Here is a 15,318-nt window from a genome sequence, read left to right on the forward strand (position 1 = left end):
CAATTCAGCTAGGGATTTTGCAGCTCTAGTGGCAACTCTGCACATGCTCAGTATTCAGTAAGTTGAACATTTTCTCCCTATCACATCTGAGCAGCCCATGTGACTCAGGCTGGGTTCACACTGTCCCCGCATGCGGCTCACAGCAAGGGTCCGGTGCGTGCTGGTTCACCAGTTCAGGTCTGATTTTAGCCTGAATTTTGGGCTGAAATCTAACCTGAAATGCACCAAAAAAGGCCCGCTGCAGAGATATTTGAACCGCTCCATAGAGAGCCAGTCACATTCTCCTGCTATGCTAATTGAATGTGGACATATACACCATGGTTAATGACAGCCCTCTCCCTCCCTCCTCCTCCATACCAACTAACCAGCTAAACACAATCTAATATTACATGTAGATTGATTGCGGCTTCACCTCCCTCTTATTCTAAGAAACAGGCTGGAGGGGTGTGATACAGCCTGTGACTGGCAGAAATCCACCCTCACCATGGTATGTTATTTCCACAAAATAATAAAGATTTAATTTCAAATATATATTTGTATGTCAATTTAAAACAGTTTGTTAATATTAGTTATTTATTTTTACTCTGTATTCCAAAGGCTTTTTTTTTTTTTTTTTTATATTTGACCAGTAGCAGAGGACTAGAAGCTCCTGCTTATGTTTCCCTGCAGACAGGCTGGGAAAGATATGGGTCATGTGACAGCTGTATATCAATGAGGAAAAAGGTACTTAGATTTTCTTTAGGGCTGTTACTGATTAAAATTTTCGTGTTTGATTAATCTTTTTTTTTTTATCAATTAATTGACTAATTTTGATTAATTATAACGCACATACAGATCCAACTACTTTTAGCTGATCTCCTTGCATTGCAACTCTGCATTAGTCAGTGGTAAATGTGGCATACACTATATACAATCACCCGGGACTAGTTAGTTTCCACAATCCATGACTTAACTTCACATTTCACACAAATACGTCATTTTTTCTTATTACATTTTAACAAAAAAAACGTAGGAAGTTAGTTTAACTTTAATTATAAAACGTATCTAGTATATTGACTGTCAGTCACTTTATAGTAGGCAAGTAGGCATCACTTTAGCCAGTCACACAGACATACCAGAGTGTTTAGATTTTCTGGAAGCAGACATGATCGCATTTTATTGACAATATACCCTGAAGAACTGAACAGTCTTTCGCACGGAACAGATGTTGCCGATACACAAAGACTTGTCTGCACAAAACTGCTTAGGACAGTAAAACTATGGTTATTTTTGCCCCCTTCCCCTGATGGAGCCTGATGCATCCTCCTGCACCACAGATGCAAAGGTACCTCAATGCAATGGGTGCAGTTTGCTCGCATCCAGCAGGGTAAGTCTCACTGTCCAGGCTGTCCGGTGACGTCAAAAAATTTGATCGATCAAAAAAATTAAAGATTCATCGAGGAATTAATCTTTAATTTCCCCAGCCCTAATTTTTTTAAATTAAAATAATTAAAGTGCCATCATCCACATACAGAAATAGAAGGGGCAATGTGAATTAAAGAGTTTGTGTTTAGTATCACTTTAATAAACATCGTACTGCTGTTGTTTAGAGGCTCCTTGGGCAAATACAAATGTCTAAAGTTTAGTAAATGTATTATTTTTATATTTATTCTAAAATGTCGTACTGTTTTAAGATATGGTTTTATGTTCCAAGTTTAGAAGGCCTTTAATGATTAAAACATGAAAGAAGTTTTTACAATGAAAAAATCGTCTAACCTCCACTTACAGATTGTAGAACTACAAATGGAACATTCTCAGAGGTTCTAGTTTTACGTTGGTGTTAGTTGTGTCACAAGAGATTTTGTGATTCTCGCTTTGTCATTCTTAAGTTGTAAAGTGACATAGGGCCATCAGCAGCACTACCACAGCTGAAGGTTTCTTTTTGAGACAGGAAAAGTGTCAGGCCGGGTACACACGGACAAACATGTATGGTGAAAGCGGTCCGTCGGACCGTTTTCACCATACATGTCTGCCAGAGGGCTTCTGTACGATGGTTGTACACACCATCGTACAGAAGTCCGCGCGTAAACAATACGCGGGGCGTGTCCGCGGTGTCGCCGCGTCGATGACGCGGTGTCGCCGCGACAATGACGCGGCGACGTGGGCGGCCCGCCTTTAAAATGCTTCCACGCATGCGTCGAAGTCATTCGACGCATGCGAGGGACGGCGGGCGCCTGGACATGTACGGTAGGTCTGTACTGACGACCGTACATGTCCGAGCGGGCAGAATTCCAGCGGACTGTTTTAAAACAAGTCCAGGAATATTTGTCTGCTGGGAAAAGGCCCGGCGGGCAAATGTTTGCTGGAATTCGGCCCGCTCGCGCCCACACACGACCAAACATGTCTGCTGAAACTGGCCTGCGGGCCAGTTTCAGCAGACATGTTTGGTCGTGAGTATGGGGCCTCAGAGGTACATTTTTCTTGAGGGATCATTATGACCTTCTTAAACATCATGTAACACAAGTTAAGTGAGACTCCAATGTTCTCAAGTGTGCAAGTGGGTCAGTTAGCTTCCAGCAACTACTGGCAGTGTCTAACCTTATCTGGAACATGAATTTGATGTAATTCAAAAAGCAATAACTTATACTTAATGTCAGAGGAATGTTTTTTTAATTTTATTACTGTAGGACTGAAGCTTTTTTATATAATCGGCTAAAAAAGCAAGTCAGTTTGTATAGATGATGAATTAAACTAGCATATGTATTAGTGGGACCACCATTGCTTCTATATCAAGGATGCTGCAGAAAACAAGAAGTCTTTTTAGACTTATTTGTGATCAATCCTATTTGGATTCTGAAATGATAAAAGTATACCTGTATGAAAAAAAAAAAAAATGAACAGTTTCAGAATAAAATATAAGGTGCCACAGATTGCCACATTATATGGTTCACTACATTGTTCCCCCCCCCCCCCCCAAGAATGCCCTGGAGCCACTCTGAAGTTCATATGCCAATTCTCACCTGGAGCCTCTTAAATATACATATTTAAATTTTGACTTGAACAAAGTCAAAGCACAAGCAATTCCCCAACCTATGGAGAATCACATAGCAGGATGCAGATGAGGGATCCATTACAAATGTGATTTCTCACCTTCTGTGTCTGCTTTCCTGTTTTTACTACACATCATTTTGGTTAAACCATGATCTAAATCTATGAATTGAATAAACATTCAAATCAATGGCAAATTGTATATTTATGACTAAATATGGGATGTACCTTTTTTTCTTATGTTGTGCAAATAGATTGTTTTACATCTAACTGTCTAAGAACTGCCGTTTCTATTGCATAATAGCTATCCCCTTGTACCATTTATTTTTAGTCTGCAATGATGCACCTGCAAAGACACCTGCAGGTATTTTCAGGTGTCTACATTTAGTTAGTTAATTACTACGATTTACATTTTAAGGAAAATAGAGTATAGAACATTGTTTTAGCACACTAATAACCTTAACATGCCAATTGAAAGAAATGGCGAAAAATGACTTATTTATTAAAATTGTTTCCAAATGCAAGGCTAATCTGTGAAGAATATAATCTATTTAAAATCAACATAAAAACCCCTTTTCAATTGAATGTCAAATGTAAAAAGGGTAAACCACGAAGAATGAGGAAAATAGTATAAGGCTGGGTTCACACTTCAGCATGGAGCGGCTCACAACAGGGGTCCGGTGCGTCCCTGTTTACAGTTACCGGTCTGATTTTAGCCAGAATTTTTAAAGTTATCATCATTTACTCTGAGACCGCTTGTATCATTTACCATCAGTATGCTTTTCTTTAAAACAGGATTGTAGCCAGACAGCAGCTAAATATATAGCATATTTATAATATTGTAAAATATATTTATTATAATACTATATTTGAAATGCTTTATTTGTCCGGCTACCAGGTCTTGGACAGCTGCTGCCACTCTACAGACTTTGACTTTCACTCTGTTGACATCAGATTCCCACCACGATCCAGCATTACTTCTGCTTTTATCTAAGTGTGCCATTATTGTTTTATTAAATGTTATGATGGATTCACTAACTCCTTCGCTTCTGATTTAATGCCGCCAGAGCGGCTTTGTATTGCAGAAAACACAAGAGGTAATATATCTCGAATTTATTTAGGGTAGGGGAAAGTGTGTAGTTTATCAATGAGAAATCAATAGGATACACGGTTTTGAAAGAGGGTATATTGTATCTTATTTATGTAATTATATATTTTTGTATCCGTGTACTCTTTGATATGATAAAAATAAATAAAATAACTCCTGCGCTTCAAGTATTTATGTTTGTCATACACTGCTGAAGATCCTCCCTGATCTGATTTGCCTGAGCTATGGGACCTGTGATCCACTTATCCATCCCTTCATCCATCCATTCATCCGTCCAATCATCCTTCATCTATTTAGCGATTCTTCTTGATGTGTCTCAGCCGTAGATCTGTCTGATCCAACTCTCCATTCATTCATTCATCCATCCAATCATCTATCCCTGATCTTCTACATCTGCTCTCCCCATGCAGTCATTGCCTTGCAATATCCCTGCGTGGTTTCATCCACTCTGGACTAGCACTCCCTTGAACAAGTACTTTTTAACCTTTTCCAATTTAGAAGACTTGTTCTGTAATTTTTTTAATCAATTTTCATCAGTATTTATAGTGCATGTGTTTGGGACTCTACACTGTGAGTGCTGAGAGAACTTATTTACTTCCCTTGTTTACATGGACTGAATGTGAAATGATAAGCTTCTGACTTTCTTCAGCATGCTTCTGAGACTTTTTAGAGCGTTTTCAAGCAACTTTTGCATTTACATTTGCTTATGCACACAAGCCCATAGTCCGCTACAAAGTATTGGTTTGTGTGCATGTTCTTTAGGCATAGAAACAAGTCAACTGCACTATGTTTTTGTGTTTTGAGTCATGCTTGAGTTGCTTTGACTTGATTTTGACTTCTGATGTGCTTATGATTTGCTTTAGGCTGTTTCTAAATTGTTTTGTGCTGCAGTTGCATTGACATTGACTTGTAGGAACAAGGAAAGTGATTTAGAAGTCGACAAATGCCCATATTCACAAGCCCTTTAACTGCCCACAGTGTGTTAATAGACAGCATGATCTGAAGTTACACACGACCGGGTTTTCCGATGGGAAAACCTTGAGGAGAGCTTTTGGCTGGGAATCCTGGCCGTGTGTATGCTCCCTCGCAGTTTTTCCGACGGGAAAACTCCTGGAATCGGCCAGCAAAGAAAAGAGAACCAGCTCTCTTTTTTCCCGTTGGGATTCCCGGCGGACTTTTTCCTGGCGGAAATTTGAAGTTTTTGTCCAAAGACCGATGGAGCATACAGATGGTCAGGATTCCCGAGGAAAAGCTCTCATCTGAGTTTTCCCGACAGTAAAACCGAACGTGTGTACGTGGGAAAAAGTAGAGAGCAGGTTCTCGGTGTTCCCCTCGGGATTTCCGACGGACCTTTTGCCGTCGGGAATCCTGATCGTGTGCACAGGGCTTACCACAGTTTTTTTTTCGTGGGAAGCGGGTACCTGGTTTTGACAGGTACCTATTCTCACTTCCGCTTAGAGCCGGTTCACACTGGCGCAACACAACTTCCAGCACAACTTTGGGAGGCAACTTGGATATGACTTGAGTATGAATCATCAGGCAACTTACAAGGCAACTTCAAGTTGCCTCCAGGACAGTACAAGGCAACTTCAAGTCGCCTCCAGGACAGGAGGCTTTCCAGTGGCCAATCAAACAACAATCAGCTCTGTAGGAGGGAGGGGGGAGGGGTTTGCCTGAGAAATGTATGTTATCTTCCTGTATTGTTGCTTCAGTTAAGACAGTAATCAGACTTCTGAGGCAACTTCCATTGAAATCAATGGGCACAAGTTGCCTACAAGTTGGATTGAAGTAGTAAAGGAACCTTTTCTGTAGTTGGAGCGACTTCAGTAGTGTACATTAAGACGGCTCCATTCACTTCCATTGATTTTCTCAACCACACGACTTGGGGCAACTTCAAGTCGGATCCCAGGTCCCAGGTCATCCCTGTGTGAACCGGCTCTCAGATCATAATGTAAACAAAAAAGCAGCACTAATAACAAACAATTTACCAAAAACAAATAGAAAATAAGGATGAGGTAAGTGAAGGAGGACTGAACTAAGGTAAAGGAAGCTATTTAGGAAAACAACATTTTACCTTTACCACCCCTTTAATGCTTGTTCTTCTATGTGGAATCTATTTCATAAAGGGTGAGTAAATATACAATTCTCATCAACTAATGTGATATAGTTTTCCATAGAGGAGATTCCACCATTATCTGACAGGGTTAAAAGCGCCTCTTACCAGATTAGATCTATTAAGACCATAATATTATAAATGGTCTTAATATGGTCGCACATCATGTTAAAAAAAATCTGTCCCTTTATTTCTTTAAAAAAGCAATCCCCTCATCCACATTCTATGGGTATAAAGCATCAATAAATAGATTCTTGACCAAAAAAAATTACATACATATAGCAGGCTGATAGTTCCGGTATATGCAATGCTAAGTCGGAGCGGCAAAACGGAAAAAGACAGATACCGACACCAATGCATGATGATGTCACGAACGAGCCATGGGCACGCCTTTGGTACACATTGCATTAACCATGCCTCATGTTTGGTCATCTTGCTAGATGTCCCACAATCTACTTCAATACAGCATTTCAAGGCCAGCCATCCTGCCATGTCTGACTTGTTTACTGTCATTCAGTGATGCAACACTTGCATGATTCTTGATGGATCCTAGCTTTGTTGCTTTGCTTGGCGACCTCAGCAGCCGTGACTTGTGTGGCACTTCAACCTCCATTTTTTCTGTGTTGGAAGAGACATCTAAAAGGCGACAGTGGAAATTTTGTTTTTAATCTCCTTTTCTTTTTTCACCAATGTCTCACAAATGGGTCTTAATTTATAATGAAGAAAATGTCATCGGCACACCAAGTATTCCTCGAAAGGGTCCAAAGCTTTATTCCGTGATCACATAATAGATATACATCAATGTTTCAGAGCCACGCAGGGCCCCTTCATCAGGCAGTAACTCTGAAATGTTGCTGTATATTTATCATGTGACCACAGAATAAAGCTTTGGACCCTTTAGAGGAATCCTTTATGTACTCATGACATTTTCCATTCAGTTCCGTGTGCATTGTTTTCCATGTATTCCAATGGGTCTAGTTCACACCATGCAGTCAGTTTCCTGTCAGTTTTCGGTGCAGAACCTGACCGTATTGGTGCAGAAAAAACTGAACTGCACGGAACTGCATCTGGTGGGAACTGTCTCTAAAAGTTTTTTTGAGCCTGTGCCTCGATTGTCACACTCCAAAAGGTTTTATACATTTAGTTAACCGTGTCACAGGGTGGTGGAATCTCCTCTATGGTTGGTGGACTATATCACATTAATTGATGAGAATTTAACTCAACCTTTATGGAATGGATTCCATATGGAGGAACAAGTGTTAAAGATAGACTTTATTGTTTTTTTTTTCTTTCTTTTGTTTACATTTAAATGGACTTTTCAATCTATTGTTACATCATATTCTTTGTGTATGTATCTGATCACTTGATTGTAGGGTGATTTATATTTCCTTTTGTACTTCGGTTGATTTAAAAAAATCAGATTTTCTTATTTTCTATTTATTTTTGGTTAATTATTTGTTATTAGCGCTGCTTTTTTGTTTACATTTTGATTAACTGGTATCACAGTTTTATAGCGGTCGATTGTTTGATTGGCGACCTAGCTTGGATTTAAATACATTTTTATCGTTTTTTCTGCTCAGACCACCTAGGCGATCTAAGCAGAAGTTCTCTCTCCTTTGCCCGCAGCCTTTTGGGGCATGACACAGGTCCCAGAAAACTGCGGGACAATTCACAAAGCGCAACAAGCAGCAGCAGCAGCTGCAAAGGATTGTGGGATATGTAATCCCTGTCTAAAGCGGCCCCATAGCTGACTAGGGACACATAACTACAAGAGCCAGCATGCTCCTAGGGCAAATGAACTAGAGACTCCATCTTGCTGATCTGAGGAGATGGTCAGACACCACGAGCCAAGAGAAACGACTGGACCTAGGGGAGAGGTGCTGTCTCCCAGGTCAGTCCACGTGATTTCAGGCATCCACAGCCGGTCAGGGACATCCAGCACCTGCATCGATGGTGGGGAAGCATTCCAGTGTGAGGTGACCAGAAGAGCCTGTCTGTTCCAAGATGTTTGTTTGGGCCTAACCACAGAATTTGGATGAGGGGGCACTTGCCCATTTGCAGGAAACAAGGACCCTACACACAGATACAATTGTATGGTGTAACAGCGTCTGCTGTCGCCGTTTGCGTTACACGCTGGAACACATTCGGCAACCGCGCACTGACGTCATCACCCGGCACCATGTGCGTTCCAGCATGGAATACGGAAGTGCCCGGGCCAATCAGCGCTCTATTCGACACACATGTATTGCTGCTATAAAATTACTGCGCTGTTACTATACAGTGTTCCTTTATTGTCGGCCATAGCCAGCCTATACCCTGGTCCACGCTACCATCAAACTACTACTTTGATCCTCCCTAAGAATAAGGTATTATCCAACCGGATCCACGCTACCATCAATGCCTTACCTGCTGTGGGGACACCTAAACCTATTCACCTGCAAGAGAGCCTCATTACCTCAGCCTCATCCTACTAATGTGGGACACTTTCATACTAATTATTCTTTGAGTATTCATGAAGATTACTGTTTGATTATATGTCTCAGTTTATGTCTTAAAGGGACATACTTCCCTAAGCCGTTCATATAATCATCAGCTACCCCTTTCCAGCATATGTAATCCTAATACAGTATTTTCTTATGCTACAAGCATGACATTTGTTAATTATAGTAAACGTGCTTCTGGCCTGAATATGGAACATGTTCGCTTATACCTTTTAAATTAGGGGTTGTAGGCATGTAGTAATACCTCCTCCCTTAGTGAGAAATTATGTAGTGAACCCCCAAACTCTTTTTCTCAGATTAGAGTGACTCCTGGGGTCCAGTACTGAAAATCACATTACATTGAGAAGTGCATTGAACCCTTTAAAAATATCCTAACCGCAGTTGTGGTTCACTCTTGTTCACTGTAGTTTGTGACATATGGACACTATATACAGACAACATTGCTCCTAGTGACCTTGTTGACACCTGTAGTGCCACAGGACACAAGGCTATTCAGATGCAGAGACAATGTATACAGACACCATTGTCCTTTCACCTTGCTGAGGAAGATCCTGCATTCTTTACTTGATATACCAGGCCAGTTGTGTTGTTTGGCCCTGCTATTCAGCTAGCTAGCTGAAGATACAAAGCCTCATCTTTCTTCAAAGGGACTGAAGTTACTAGTGCCATATGGGCATGCACATACTCAGGGCTCTGTATATGTAGTGGGTGTGTGGGACAGCTTATCAGGGAAGCTAAGCTATTAAATATTGATTTGAATACAGTGTTTGTTGTTGGTCCTGTGCAGGGCTTTTTTTCAGGGGGAACTTGGGGGAACTCAGTTCCACCACCTCTGGCTCAGACCCTTTGGTGCCTGCTCTCCACAATCACTTGTAAACACAGAAGTCCGGTTTCTATGTTTACAAGTGACAGCTCTGCACTCTGTGTGTAGCCACCTGAACTCTGCACTCTGTATGTAATGCAATGCTGGTATTTAATGCCCCTTTAAGACCATTCTACTGTTTGTGAAATCTGAATGGGGTCGTGGTTGAGTTCCTGCACCTATTTTCTCAGAAAAAGAGTCAGAATGGAGAGGTCTGACATAAGAAAGGGTCATTCTTCTGCTCTTATTCTGCCTTTACAGAGAGGTAGCCAATCTACTATATGATTGTCATTGTTAAGTGTTTGTCTCTGCTCTTGGGGTTATTCTCAGGTTGGGAATCCCCTGGTAGCAACCTGAATACAGTATTGAGCTATATTGCTCTTGGTCTTTGGTATTATTGTTCAACTGATTCACTTGACATATGTGCATTGTTACTGTTCATTACTTTTCCACAGAAAGCTCACAGTAAAGACAATTCCTGTGTTTTATCTTTTTAAGGTGTGTGTTTCTCATTAGCCCTTGCACTTACACCATTTTAGGTGTGCCAGAGGGGGCTGAGACTGTTATTGGGGTTGAGAGGCAGAGTAATGGACTGAAAAAACTTAGAGGGGTTGTAAAGGTAAAACATTTTTTTCCTAAATAGCTTCCTTTACCTTAGTGCAGTGCTCCTTCACTTACCTCATCCTTCGATTTTGCTTTTAAATGTCCTTATTTCTTCTGACAAATCCTCAGTTCCTGTTCTTCTGTCTGTAACTACACACATGAATACAAGGCTTTCTCCCTGGTGTGGAGAAAGCCTCTTGAGGGGGAAGGGGCGAGCAGGAGGGTCAAGACGCTCTCTACTTTGCAGATAGAGAAAGGAGCTGTGTGTTAGTGAGCGTCCTGACACTCCTGCTTTACAACCCCTTTAAGCGGCTCCTACAGGGGTAGGGACTTGTAGGGACACGTAGGGACTTGTCTGGGACATTTACCTCTACTCTGCAATCAACTTCTCAAGACAGCACCCCTACAGGTGCTAAGATGGACCCTGGTGCTGCGACACAGTGGTGTCGTGAAGAAGGCGCCCGCCCACAGTCAAGCATAGTCATTGAGCTCCCAGGAGAGGCCTGGACTAAAGAACAGATCAGCCAAGAGGTGAAGATATTGATTCCAGATCAGAGGATGTGGTTGATTGATGTCAGACCAGACCAAGAGACCTCTCGCACCTATGCACTACTAGAGTGGAAGCTAGGGTTTCATGACAGTTTCTAAGATACCAGTGTACAGTTGGCTGACAAGACTGAGTCTCGTCTAATTCAGCTAAGCACATCAGACGTGTCTCCAGCAAGTTCTAGCCAAGCTGAGGCCATGAAGGAAAAAGTCCCATCGACGACACCCTCAGCCTTGATTGGGCCGGAGTTCTTCACTGCTATGGGAGATTTTGAGTCAAAGTGCCAGAGCAATATGTGCTCTGAAATTGTGTACCAAAAAAAATGAACTTACCCAGGTTAATGCAGTTACAGGGGCGGACTGACCATTGAGTCACTCGGGCACTGCCCGAGGGCCCCATGCCACTAGGGGGCCCCATCCGGGTTGCCAGGCTCAGTAAAACCAGGGACAGTATGTAAAAATCTGTGTTTTTTTTAGATCTGTCCCTGATATGTCCGAAAATGACATGCTTTTAATGTGAATATCCCAAGATTTTAGCTGCCCGCCTCTGCACTACCTCCTGGCGTGGTGGTCATCTGTAAGCCAGAGGGGCCCCATAATCTTCTATTGCCCAGGGGCCCCATGAGTTGTCAGTCCGCCCCTGTGCAGTTATACATTCCTTTGCCACAAAAGCAACCCAAAGACATGTCTCTGTCTCCTTTTCCTCCTGGCCATGCACAAAACAACTCTTGGGGTAGAGCGTTTTGTAAATGGCTAGAAGGAAAAGGAGGTAGAGACATGACCATAGCCTTTGAGTCTATAAGACCTACAGGGCTTACAATGAATTGGGCTGAAAGTACAGCTGGAGCTGTACCAATCACAGCTTGTAAACAAATATTTTCCAGATGTAGAAAAAAGCCAGCATCACAGGGGGTTGCTTTTGTGGCAATGGATGTATAACTACTTTAATCCAGGTTATAATATTTTATTTGTAAGATTATTTTTATTACATGTAATAATAATTTGCCAGATCTGCTAAAATTAAATGATAACCCCCAACTATATTTCAAGGTTTCTTGGCAAGCAGCAATTGCAGATCTGGTTTTGGATAGTCCCTTCTGGGTAGCCAATAATATTATCTTACAACATACAGTATTACATTTTACTACATAACCATATTCAGCTAGTATGAGAAATGTGAAACCATTAGCTCTTTTGTGATAATCATGGAGCTCACTGTCCAGTTTTGAGTTCCTAATATTGTGCTTTACTTTTGTGCTAAAGGCATAAAAGAGCAATGAGCACCGAACCTAGTTAAAAAAAACTAAAACAACAAAACAAAACATTAAAGCGGGGGTTCACCCAAATTTTTTTTTTTAATATTACATCTAGCAGAGCAAGCATAGTAAGGGCATTTACTTTGGGCGTTTTTTTTTTTTTTCTCCGTACATACCTTTATATTCTGTTTTTGTCCAGGGCTTCCGGGTTCCGATGACTGCGGGACTGGGCGTTCCTATCCTTCCGTTCGATGATTGACGGCTTGTGAAACAGGTGACCTGTCGCACAACGCGCGTCACCAGATGTTGTGAAATAGTCGAGCTGCGAGTCGGCACTATATGGTGCCTGCGCAGTCAGCTCTACACGGCGGGCGCAGGCACCGTATAGTGCCAACTCGCAGCTCGGCTATTTCCGGAAATCTGGTGACACGCGTTGTGCGACAGGTCACCTGTTTCACAAGCCGTCAATCATCGAACCAAAGGATAGGAATGCCCAGTCCCGCAGTCATCGGAACCCTGAGGCAGGGATAGGAACGCCCAGTCCCGGAGTCATCAGAACGCGGAAGCCCTGTACCAAATCAGAATATAAAGGTAAGTACGGAGAAAAAAAAAAACCTGCCGAAAGTATATGCCCTTACTATGCTGGCTCTAATGTTAAAAATTATTTTTAGGGTGAACCTCCACTTTAAGTTACAATTCCTAGAACACAGATAGACCTTTGAGATACAAAGAAAAATAAACAATTTTGCAAAGCTGTAACTATCTTTGTACATTTTACCAACGCTGTGATGTTTGAGCCATTAAAGGAAACTTGTCATGGAAGAAAAATGGAGCCTGCCATTACTGAACTTTCTGAAATTGCTAGCCTCCTGGTTGAGATGATGATCCCCCCTATACTTCAATACTCAAGAATTCAGATTGGAACTTCTGACATTTCTTTGACTTTCCTATTCTACAGACTTGTTCTGGGTCAGTGACACAAAAATTTAATAAATATTTAAAGCAGGCCTTCACCCCAAAAGTCAACGTGGGTGTACATAGAAACATAGAAAAGTGACAGCAAAAAAAAAACAGAGTAGTCCATCAAATCTGCCCTTTTTTATGTTTGTTTTTTTTGTTTTTTTCTTTAACTTTTTTGTCTGAGGATAGATCTATGTTTGTCCCAAGCATGTTTAAAGCCATTTACTGTTGACTGTCTCACTACCTCTGCTGGAAGTTTAGTCCAAGTATCAACTTCCCTTTTTAGTAAAATAATACTTTCTAAGATTAGTTTTGAACTTTCCTCCAGTTAGTTTGAGGTCATGTTCTTGATTTTGGTTTCATATTGTCTTTCCTCCAGACTGTACATATTAGGTTCCTGAAGTCGCTCTCGATATGTTTTATCCCCAGACCTTTCATCATTTTTTGTTACCTGTCTCTGGACTTGTTCTATTTTATCAATATCTTCTTGTAAGTGAGGTCATCAGAACTGGACACAGTATTCTAAATGAGGTATCACTAAAGATCTATATAGGGGAATCAGAACCTCCTTCCTCCTGCTGGTGGTCCCTCTAGTGATACATCCTAGAATTATATTCGATTTTCCCACTGCCTGGTCACACTGTTTGCTCTTTTTGCAATCATCTGGAATAAGTATCCCCAAATCGTTTCCCTTTGTAGTGCTGGCTAACACCGTACCCCCAATGTTGTACTCTCAGGGGATTATTTTTCCCTAGGTGCATTATTTTACAATTTAGAAACATTGAACTGCAATTTCCACCTTTGTTGACCAATCTTTCAGCAATGCCAAATCATGTTCCATGTTACAGACACCTGCAGGGATATAAACCCTATTACACACATTTGTATCATCAGCAAAAAGACATACCTTGCCCAGCAAACCTTTTAGGTATAACGTGGGGAAAATAATTATTTGTTCCTCTGCAGCTCTTCTAAGTTTGCCCACTTACAAAGAAATAAAGGGCCAGATTCACGTAGACTAGCGGCGGCGTAACGTATCGTAGATACGTTACACCGCCGCAAGTTTTCATCGCAAGTGCCTGATTCACAAAGCACTTGCAATGAAAACCTACGCTGGCGGCCTCCGGCATAAGCCCGCGTAATTTAAATGGGCGTGTGCCATTTAAATTAGGCGCGCTCCCGCGCCGGACCTACTGCCCATGCTCCGTTTTGAAATTCCCACCGTGCTTTGCGCGAAGTGACTTAATTTTTTCGAACGACGACGTGCGTATCGTACTTCCGTATTCCCGGACGTCTTACTCAAACGACGTGAATTTTTTAATTTAGACGCGGGAACGACGGCCATACTTTATACAGCACATACGTGTGCTGTGTAAACTTAGGGCACCCAAAACGACGACTAAATTTGCGACGGGAAACTAGACTAGCAGCGACGTAGCGAACACAAAAAAACTTCGTGGATCGCCGTAACTCCTAATTTGAAAACCTGACGCTGGTTTACGACGCAAACTCCCCCCAGCGGCGGCCGCGGTACTGCATCCTAAGATCCGACAGTGTAAAACAATTACACCTGTCGGATCTTAGGGCTATCTATGCGTAACTGATTCTATGAATCAGTCGCATAGATACTCTGAGAGATACGACGGAGTATCTGAGATACTCCGTCGTATCTCCGCTGTGAATCTGGCCCAAAGAGTCTATAATTTTTTTATCATAGGTGTATTTTTTTAATGATGGTGACAGAATATCAACCAAAAATGCAAAAAAAGCACATAAAACAAATGCTATAAATTAAGTTACAATTTAATGAGTAAAATAAATATTTGATCCCCAAGTAAAACATGACTTAGTACTTGGTGGAGAAACCCTTGTTGGCAAGCACAGAGGTAATAGTTTTCTTGTAGTTGGTGACCAGGTTTGCATACATCTCAGGAGAGATTTTGGTCTACTCTTTACAGATTCTTTACAGATCTTCTCTAAATCCTTAAGGTTTCTTGGCTATCTCTTGGCAACTCGAAGTTCCAGCTCCCTCCATACATTTTCTATAGGATTAAGGTCTGGAGACTGGCTAGGCCACTCCATGACCATAATGTGCTTCTTCTTGAGCCACTCCATTGTTGCCTTGACGGCATGTTTTGGGTCATTGCCATGCTGGAAGACCCATCCATGACCCATTTTCAGTGTTCTGGCTGAGGGAAGAAGGTTCTCATCCAAGATTTTACAATACATGGCCCCGCTCATTGGCCCCTCAATGCTGCAAAGTCGTTCATTACCTTTAGCAACGAAACAGCACCAAAGCATCATGTTTCCACCTTCGTGCTTGACTGTAGGGATGGTGTTCT

The sequence above is a fragment of the Rana temporaria genome, chromosome 1 (genome assembly GCF_905171775.1).
Source record: "Rana temporaria chromosome 1, aRanTem1.1, whole genome shotgun sequence".
Classification (NCBI taxonomy): Eukaryota; Metazoa; Chordata; class Amphibia; order Anura; family Ranidae; genus Rana; species Rana temporaria.